General features: G+C 41.4%; 1 protein-coding gene across 4 annotated transcripts in view; it reads right to left on the reverse strand.

Annotated features, from left to right (window-relative positions):
• Nucleotides 1-10,000, reverse strand: part of STRADA (STE20 related adaptor alpha) — a 923,993-nt gene that overhangs the window by 878,970 nt on the left and 35,023 nt on the right. The gene's annotated exons all lie outside the window — the stretch shown is intronic.

The raw sequence follows: 10,000 nt of genomic DNA on the forward strand, positions 1-10,000 counted from the left end.
TTGTCTGGTCCCATGGATGCTGTGTTCTTGGCTTTGGAGAGTGTGGTTTTTACCTGCGCAGCAGTCATTACAGGAACTTTGCATTCTTCCGGTATAGAGACGGTATCTTTAGGGGGTGAGAGGGGGGTAAAGTTAGCACTGAACCTATCTGCCAGGATGTTGGCAATATCAGTTGGGTCTGTATATTTAGTGCCATTGTGCTGTAACTCAGAGCAGATCTGAGTGTTGCCATTCAGATTCTTGACATAGCTATAGAATGCTTTGTGGTTGTCTTTAGAAAAGGTGGCAATTTTGTTTTCATAACTAGCTTTGGAGGATTTTATCAGGGATTGCAGCTTCTTACTGAGGCTGTCCAGGGAGCTCCTCCACTCGTGGGATTTTACTCTCTTTTGCAAGAGTTTCTTCCTTCTGTTGTACAGTTTGTTTATGGCAGGGGACCACCAGATTGGCTTCCTTTTTTTGGAGGATAGCGTCTTGGTTCTGTTTGGGATAGCAGAATTCATGCACTCATGCAAGTGCTTATAAAGTGCAATTATGTAGGATTTAGTAGTCGTAACTGTACTGTCCATCTGCATGGGTGTCAAGACGTTCACCACTTCTGTCTTAAGAAGCATGAAGTTGGCTTTGGAGAAATTTGGTGAAAGGCTTCTGGAAAAAGCCACCAAAAATATATGGCAGTTCAATTTCACACTTTCTACATAAATGTATGCACATGAGGGTAGGCAGGTACGCGTGTGCATGTATGCAAAGAAAAATAGATAAACCTACACATCTACAAACTAAATATGCACATATATGTATGTATACACACAAAAAACTACATATGCATACAAATTACATGGTATAAACATGCAGACACATACTGTACATTACACAAGTACTCATCCATATATACACACAAACATATACTAAACAGTTATATCATCATTTTCCTTCGGCTGTTCCCGTTAGGGGTCGCCACAGCAGATCACCCGTTTCCATTTCTTCCTGTCCTCTGCATCTTGCTCTGTCACACCAACCACCTGCATGTCCTCTCTCACCACATCCATAAATCTTATCTTAGGCCTTCCTCTTTTCCTGTTACCTGGTAGCTTCATCCTTAGCATCTTTTTCCCCAATATACTCAGCATCCCTCCTCAGCACATGTCCAAACCAATGTAATCTTGCCTCTCTGGCTTTGTCTCCAAACCTTCCAACCTGGGCTGACCCTCTAATATACTTATTCCTAATCCTGTCCACCCTCGTTACTCCCAGTGCAAATGTTAACATCTTTAACTCTGCCACATCCAGCTCAAATTCCTGCCTTTTTGTCATTGCCACCGTCTCCCAACCCATATAACATAGCTGGTCTCACTACCCTCTTGTAGACCTTCCCTTTCACTCTTACAGGTACTAGTCTGTCACAAATCACTCCTGACACTTCTCCACCCACTCCATCCTGCCTGTACTATCTTCTTCTCCTCTCTTCCACACTCACCATTACTCTGAACTATTGATCTCAAGTATTTAAACTCATCCACCTTCACCACCTCTACTCCTTGCATCCTCACCATTCCTCTATCCTCCCTCTCATTCACACACATATATTCTGTCTAAGTCCTGCTGACCTTCATTCCTCTTCTCTCTAGAGCTTATCTCCATCTCTCCAGGGTCTCCTCCACCTGTTCCCTACTCTCACTAAAGATCACAAATATAAACAGACAAATATATGTATACATGCATTAGAAAAATTGGATGCAAGCAATGCTTGCTTCAGTTTGCAATAAAAAAAAATTACTGCAGGAAAATAAATTATTAGTCTATGTAGTGAAAGGTACAACTCAAAAACTTTCAAAACATGAAAATGAAAGTAAGACAAAATATTGGTTTGTTTCCTTAGCTGGGTTGGGTAACAGTCTTTTGGAGTGGGGTAGTCCAGTCACTACTTGCAGTTCTCTTCCCTGGTCTTACTAGCAGTTCTCTTTTGCTCCAACAAAAACAGACATGTTTTCCACAGTCTCTCTCTCTCACTCACTAGCAGCTCTCAAAATAAATTCATCTTTTTTTTTGTAGCAAGCAAAAGTAGGTAACAAAAATAGTATGCTCTTTCTTCAGCAACCAGAAGTGGTAATGTTTATTCTTTCTACTGCAACAGTACTGACAGACAATCTTGAGCAAGCAATAGCAATTTTATAAAAAGACAAGAGTTTTATTTCCTGTTGAGCTCTTCACCGACAGGATTTTAAATCAAACTGAAGACAAAGTTTCTCTCAACAGATCTCAAGGTTCATTAATGGGAAGCTTTAGTAAAGACCTCCAGTGTAGCAGCAGTAATTGTTGGTGCTCTAGTTAAGTCTCTGGATGTACTAAAGCCATTTACTGGACAATCTTTTTTGGCACACAATTAAAGATTAAAGTAAAATCTCTTACCATTGGCTCACACAGGCAACAATGGAAAAAGATGACAGGCATAAAATTTGTAAAGAAAAAAATGTTTTACTAAATTGGTTCAATGCAAAACAATAATTCAGAGAGGACACCTTAGGTCAGCATTTCACAACAAGAAGGTGAAATGCCTTATTTCTCACAACTCCTATCCAATATGTGGCTTCCAGTGCTCTCTCTCACTCAAAGTATGCCACTCTGAACTGTAGTGTAGCCTTCTCTTTCTCCAGACTCCTTCAGTTCACACTCGCAGTCTCTTAAGACTTCATGACTTCTGCTACCTTTATTTATTTATTTTACATTTGTTATCTGGGAAAGTCCGATTTGGAACAAAGCCAATTTTCAGCAGAGGCCCGGGGAGAAATGCTCCAGATGCAGGTCTTTGTAATGTGGGAGGAAACCCACAAGAATGCAGGGAGGACATGCAGACTCCACACAGAAGGCACCTCAGCCGAGAATCGAACTGGAGAACCTCTTGCTGTGAGGCAACACCACCGCTGCACCACTGTGCCGTCCATACCTTGCTTCACACTATTGATTACATAGCCAGCTGCATCTCCCACTAAACCTGCTTACCTGCCTAGCATGCGAGATCTTAAAGGGCCTGCTAACTACCATGAAACATTGCCAAGTTCTAACACCTATGGAAGTTTCCGTGCAGCTCTAGAACCTACTCATTATGTACTCCTGCACCCACATTGTTGGCATTACCAGGCAAGCATCTTTTGGTAGTGCCTTCGCACTCTGTTCTGACACATTCATGTGTGTATATGCACATGTAAGTCTGTGCATGTACAATTACAAGCTCAACAATCAGAACGTCAATTCAGCAATACTATAATCCACTCACCAACTCAGCTCAAATGAAATATCCAAATGTCAACAAGAGATGTTCGGCAAAAAAACAAACAATGCCTTGTGTGGTGTTACTCTTCATATACATAACAGATTACACTCTCTCCTGATAAAACAAGTGTTTGAAATATAGAGTGCATTCTTAGAGATGATAGACACCACATGAACACATACAAGTGGTATTATGTTATTGTACCTCTCACATGGAAACACACTGGGAATATTTACATAATTTAGAAAAACATCTGGACAACAAAATATACTGTAATGCTTGGAGATTTTAATTATCCTGGAATTTCAAGATGAGAATTATCTGCAAAAACAATTTTTGAAAAGGAGTTTATTAATACAATTACATTTTTGGAAAGACAACTTGTAATAGAAAATAAAAAAGAGGGAATAATACACTCTTTTGTCTCACTAATATTCCAAAATTAGTTAACAAACATAAAATTTGTTTATTCAAAAAACAGGCTCAAGCACTAAAAGTATAATTATGGTCTTGTAGATTATGGAAAACTGAAAGCTCAGATAAGTGAACAACTTTAGTTACCTCTTATACCCTAGAATTTGGTTATAAGACCTTGGAAAGTATGTTGTGAAATGAAATATTGTCATATCAGTCTTAAAGAATGATACATCCACCATGATGGAAAAGGGATCTTTGTAAGACATTTAGAAAGAAAAAAGAAACAAACATTTAAGAAATTTCCAATGACTAATAACAATAATATCTTTAATAGCCCATGTAAGGATTTTAAGTATAAAACTAGGCTAGTGAACACTAACTATCAACTCAGATTGGTTAATGAAACATTATATAAAAAATTATAAATCAACTCATTTTATAACATACATCACTTATTATCAAAATCAGTAGAAATTCAAGATCCCTGGGTACTAGCAAATGAATTTAACAAATTCTTAACAATAACAGTGTCAACATGACAAACCAAATAAGACTGTCCAAATTTTACCTTCAACATTGCAGATTTTTTTTTACTTTTACTTAAAGCATCTTCCATAAGACCTTGCATATTAACACTAAAAATTAGAGCGGTGATTAATTGTACCAATTTTACATGTAATTGTTATTAAAAACTTTTAGCGAGTGAAAGTCTACCCAAATTTTGGAAGCTTTCAAATATTACCCCAATTTATAAAAAAATTTTGAAAGAAAAAATAACTAAATCTTCAGACCCAGAAATTTAACATCCAACTGTAGGCCAATGCTTTTAAAAAATTCTAATTGAACTCTTAAAACCAGTACTACAGTATATATATTTTTTTATAATTTGCACATTCCTTACATCTGTGTTGAAACTGTTTCCCCACCCCCTCATTTCCTGCCTTGTCTTTCAGCTGATATAATTTAGCTAGTGCTGTGTCTCCTTTTAATTAACAACCTGTATTCAAACTGGAACCTTAGTTTGAGAGACAGCCTTACAGAACTATCTTCAAGTATATAGAGCTGAGTATATTTTCTGTGTTATTCTGTATTATAGAGCTAAATTGTCTGCTTGATATCTGTGTCTTACTGCTCTGCAAATATATAGAAAACAGTATATATATTTTTTTATAATTTGCACATTCCTTACATCTGTGTTGAAACTTTCCCCACCCCCCCTCCCTATTCTTGGTTGTAGTTTAAATTTGGTGGCTTTTGCAGTGCCCGCCCCACTGTAGATTTGATCTAAGACACTCCCCCAGGACATCTCTTTACCGCATTCTACCTAATAAACCCTTTCTGCACTTGCTTTTAGTCCTTTTTAATTTAATTACATTTTTTCAAACTGTGTGTGGACTAATATTGCTACATATTCAAGTGTGCCAGCTTGCACTGCATGAGAATTGTATTTACTACTGTTTTTGCTACTTTTCTAAAAAAAAAAAAAAAAAAAAAAAAAAAATTCTTCTGCTTTTACTGTACTTGTGTTTCTTCCTACTTTATTTTGCTTTTGCATCATCTTAAAAGTTCTCAATTGTATTTATTACTGCTTGGTGTAACTCATTCTAAGCCTTTTAGTTTAAACACTTGAACACTTGGGCTTCAGACCAGTTGTTTTACATTGAGAGGGTTTGTGGTCTGCACTGTAGTGGCAGAACAGGTAGCTTACATCCTTCTAAGTTGGGAACTGCTGATTGAGGGCTCAGTGTCTGTTATTCTAAAAGTATATTAATTCTGGTTTAAGCACTTGGGCTTTCAGGCCAGTTATTTTACATTAAGAGGGTTCGTGGTCTGCACTCTTGTGGGAGGAGATGCTGGACTCTGCCCTTCTGAGCTGGGAATTTCTGGTTGAAGGCTTATAGTGCATGCATATCTGAATTTCTTCTTACTGAAATTGGTACACCTTGTTTGCTGTAGCATAGACTAGATCCAGGCCTGCTGAATCTAGCTTTGTTTGTATGCTTGTTATTTCCCTGGAACGCTAATTCCACCTAAAACGCGGCTTCTCAGCGCTTCTGTGGATCCCTAGTGATATCTGCATTGCTTACTGTACTTATTTCATTGCTTCGCTTGAAAGAAAGTTACTGTTTGTCGTTTTTGCATTTAAGTTACCTGTAACACATTGCACTTGTTACCTGGCACTTGCTCACTAAAGCAATTATAAGTCAGCACTAAAAATTAAAAGCACTACACCCTCGCTCCCCATTGGCCCTTGTTTTCAATTATAAAGGAATTCCCAATATTATTCTAGCATGTCCAAAGGTCAGTTGTCAATCTCCTCTCCGGTCCAGCTGGTGAATATGGGAATCTTGAGGCAATATTACAACTGCCTCATGTATACAGACAACCCTGTCCTCCTCCCAACAAATTCCAACACATGTGAGAGATGCAACCATATAGCCAAACTGAAGGCTATGCTCTCTCAACTCAGTACTGGCATAACCAGTCAGGAGGAGAAGGAAACCACACTCACTACAATTCCAGTCTCACATAGACCTACCACGACAGCAAACCAAACACATAATCACACAAAACATACTGAGGCTCTAAATAAAGATCTGCCTAAGCAGCAGAGACCTCCAAAGCAGACACCCAAGCAACCGCTACCCCAAAACAAAACACGTGCAACACATATCTCACAAAGCCAGTGTGCCGAACAGTCACAGCCTCTAAGGCTAAACAACACACCTGCTACACTTGTAATAGGTGACTCTATCGTCAGGCACACTGACGTCCCGCTCACCAGGCTGAACAAAGAGAAGGTCACGGTGAGCAGCCTGTCTGGCGCTAGGATCCGCCACATAACACAAGCACTCAGGTCACTCCAAGGCAAGTACAAATATGACTCAGTCATTGTCCATGCTGGTGTGAATGACCTGAGACGTACCTCCCTGGACTACATGAAAAGAGACAGAGGAGCTCTCTGAGCATGTAGCCCAGGCTGGTATGACCCTGACCTTGAGTAGCATCTTACCCTCACCAAGAATGATGCCACAATATGAAGACAAGATGATCAATTTCAACAATTGGCTTAAGTATTGGTGTCATTCAAAGGGGATCCAATGCCTGTCAGCTTGGGATGATATGCACGACAAGCCACGATGCTTTGCTAGGGACGGCTTGCACCTGTCACCCTGGGCTTTCGGATATTGGCAAAGGCTCTTGCTACCCCCATAGTGCCTTTTTTAGGCAAGGCTCAAAAGACAAACCCACCTCCATAGGCATCACAAGGGATAAGAAACTAAGAGTAATGCTACTCAACGCCAGAAGTCTAAACCTCAAGATGCACGCACTCGAAACTCTCCTTAGCATGGAGAACATAGATATCTGTGCAGTAACAGAAACCTGGTTCAGGACTCCCGAGAGCACCCCAGCACTACCAGGTTATACCTCATACCATGCTTTTCGGCCCCAAAACTTGGACCGAACCACAAAAGGAGGGGGAGTATCGATATTCATCAAAGATACCCACACCTCCAGGTTGGTGGCAAAGCACGAAGCATCAGAGACTATCCATGTGCAACTAACAGTGGGTAAAACTGCCTTCCAGTTTATAGCCTGCTACAGACCACCTTCCCAAACCCAGGAACCCCACTCGGCCTTCCTGAGAACACTGGAAAATATGAAGATCTCTCCGAACACCATTATATTGGGCGACTTCAACTACCCAAACATAGATTGGGAGCATTACTCTAGCTCCAACACCCTTGCCCAAAGGTTCCTAGAATTCATAAACTCAAATGCTATGGAACAACTTGTTACCACTCCCACAAGAGGGGAAAACATACTGGACCTGATCATCACCAACATGGGGACTCTATGCTCCAGACCAGAAGTGTATCCCTCACTGGTAAGATCAGACCATAAACTGATCTCACTGGATATTCACATCCCGACCCCACCCCCTGCCCAGAAAACCACAGTGAAAAACTTCTCTAAAGCAAATTTCACACTCCTCAAAACCGAGGTGTAATCCTTCAAAGCCCCCGGGCCTATGGAAAATACGGCCCAGACTGCAGAATCCTTTATAAATGCATTCTATGAACACCTTCAGGAATGCATGGATCATGCAATCCCAAATAAAACCAAGACCCAATCCTCCAAAGGCAGACAACCTGTCTGGTGGACCCCAGCCATAAACAAACTACACAATAGAAGGAGGAAGCTACTACATGATAGAGCAAAACCCAAAAAGGGAAGGCATCTCTGATCAGTATTAGCAAAAAACTAAGGGCACTCATAAAATCGTCAAAGGCCAGCTTCGAGAGAAAAATTGCACAGGACACTAAGGATAATCACAAGGCTTTCTTTAGTTATGTTAGGAACCTGGGTGGGAATTCCCAGATATGCTCAGAATTAGTCCAAAATGACAAAAAATACACCGAACCCACAGATATTGCCAACATCCTAGCTGACAGGTTCAGCGCAAACTTCTCCCCCCCCACCAAAAGGGCAAATATCTATCCCAGCAGAGTGCTGCCCCCCTGACATCTCAGATGCTCAGGTGGGAGCCGCCTCTCAAAGCAAAAACGCAGCATCAATGGGACCAGACGGTGTCCCAGGCTGCGTCCTACATGAACTCCAAGAAGAGCTAAACCCAAACATAAAACTACTGTTCAGTCTCAGCCTTACTACAGGTTATGTACCCAAAGAGTGGCGTACAGCAACAGTGGTCCCTCTCCACAAAGGTGGTGCCTCAACGGACCCTGGAAACTATCGCCCCATAAGCCTGACTAGCATGGTCTGCAAAGCTATGGAAAGGATCATCATGGACCTCATAAATAAAGATATTGGGGACCTACAGACACTGGATCCTACCCAGTTCGGCTTTGTTAAGGGCAGATCCTGCCTCTTAAACCTGGTTGACTTCTTTGAAACAGTCACCAAGGCCATTGACGAAGGGAAGGTGGTCCACACAGCCTATCTGGACCTCGCAAAAGCCTTCGATACAATACCCCACTCGGGCATTATAGATAAGCTCACCAGCTTAAATATAAACCCCTATGTCACTAGATGGGTTGCAAACTGGCTCAAGGACAGAACCCACATGGTTAGAACTGCTGGAGCCATGTCAGACTCCAAACCAGTTACAAGTGGCGTCCCTCAAGGCTCAGTCCTGGGACCTCTCGTTTGGTATATATTGCTCGGAGGTACAGGCCAACACGGAAGGACTGTGGCTGACCAAGTTCGCAGATGACTGCAATCTGGGCGCCATAATCGACTCTCTAGCCGACACAAGCATCCTCCAAAAGGGCCTCATAGAAACAGACAACTGGTGCCAGAGCCATGGCCTCAAGCTAAATGCCAAAAAGTGTATAGTCATCCCCTTTGGCAAAAACAAAGTGCCCACAAATTACCACATAGGTGGTAATCCATTAAGTACAGAAGAAGTAATTGGGGACCCAAGTTGATAGCAATCTCTCATTTGACAACCACGTGGCCAAAGTGGTTAGAAAAACATTTTATATAGCCCACCTAATCATGAAGGGATTCACATCTAGATTAGGGGAGGTCATTGTGCCTCTTTACTCATCCCTCATCAGGCCCATAATCGAGTACAATGCCCCTTTTGGGATGTACCTTACCAAACACCTGCAGCAACTGGAAAGACCCCAAAAGTACCTCACCAAGAGGATCAAAGGGCTCAAACAGATGCCATATGCTGCCTGGTTAAAGAAACTCCAGCTCTACTCAGTGGCATACCGCCTGCTCAGAGGTGACCTGTGCCTGACGATAAGGCCATGTCCAACCCGGAATTAAGGGACATGCTGCACCTCAAAAAATCCAAATCCCATCGAGCTACACGCTCGAGAGACTTGAACCTCAGCCCTGAAATAAATAGGACATGCTGGAGGGACAGATTCATAACCCAGAGGCTCCCTTCACTCTGGAATAAAATCCCAGTCCAGGTTAGGCAGAGTCCCTCATTGACTCTCTTCAAGAGGAGTCTTGATGAGTGGATGGGAGATCATAGGTTTACCCCGGGTATCACGTCTGTGTCACTGTTAGACAGAGGCACAGTATACTAACCTCGAAAAAGGGCATAGCAAAATTAATTTAAAATGGGTGGCGAAAGCCAAACACATTCTGGCTAGGCTTATAAATGCCCTAGGGCAGATAGCCTAGTATGAACCTATGAACATATAATTACTCACATACAACAGCATGGTTCTCTGAGCAACTGTACTAGTTTTTATGAACAGATAACAGTATCTTTAGATCATGAAATGCCCCTTAGAGTTATATATTTAAAGCTTGCCAAAGTCTTTGATT

This window comes from Protopterus annectens, chromosome 13.part0 (assembly GCF_019279795.1).
Source record: "Protopterus annectens isolate FY-2018-M chromosome 13.part0, PAN1.0, whole genome shotgun sequence".
Classification (NCBI taxonomy): Eukaryota; Metazoa; Chordata; order Ceratodontiformes; family Protopteridae; genus Protopterus; species Protopterus annectens.